We start from the raw sequence: 912 nt of genomic DNA on the forward strand, positions 1-912 counted from the left end.
TCTTCCCGGATTCTTTTGTCTTCATACCCTTCTAGACACTTTTGGCGTCACAACACCCATTTCCAACACAGAAACTGACGCCCACCACTTTCCAATCAAAATAAAAAGGCAGAATTGATCGACTCGTCCGATTTCTTACGTGGCATTGACTTAATCTTCGCCTACCTCAGCTCGAAATGTAATAACTATTTCTCCCCCTCTCTTGTCTCGTCGCCAGGCTGTACGATCTTTTTTTTTCTCCCTCTCTTCCCTACCTTCTCTCCTCTCTCCCTCTTCTCCTCTCCCTAGCTTCTCTCGCCTCTCCTTCCCCTCGCTATCCTCTCCCTTCCTACCCTCTCCCTCTCTATCCTCTCCCTCTTGACTCTCTCCCTCCCTACCCTCTCCCTCCCTACTCTACTTTCTCTTCCCTCATCCTCTCTCTTTTATCTTCAATCCCTTTTCCTATCCTCCCTACCTTCTCTCCTCTCTCCCTCCCCTCCCTATCTTGTCTCCCTTCGCCCTCCCTTTTCTACCTTCTCTCCCCTCCCTCTCCTCCCTACCCTCTCCTTCCCCCCTATTCCCCTTTGTCATCTCCCTTTCCTCTCCTTTTCCTCTCTGTCAGCTGCTCTTTCTTCTTCCTTCTTCGTTCCTTCCCTTCTCCTCTCCTTTATACCTATTCTTAACCACCCTCTTCTTCCTTTTTGTCTACTATTCTCTCCTGTTTCTTTCTTATTATTATTCTTTCTCTTCATCTCTTTATCTTCATATTTCTCCCTTGCTCTCAGTCTGTCTTCCTCTCTCTCTGTTTCCATCTCTTTCTCTTTCTCACTCTCTTCCCTTACCTCCCTCCCTCCCTCTACTCCCCACTCTCTCCTTCTTTCCCTCCCACCATCTTCCCACTCCCTCCCCATTTCTCCTTCCCTCCCTTCCACC

This window comes from Penaeus monodon, chromosome 29, assembly GCF_015228065.2.
Source record: "Penaeus monodon isolate SGIC_2016 chromosome 29, NSTDA_Pmon_1, whole genome shotgun sequence".
NCBI classification, from domain to species: Eukaryota; Metazoa; Arthropoda; class Malacostraca; order Decapoda; family Penaeidae; genus Penaeus; species Penaeus monodon.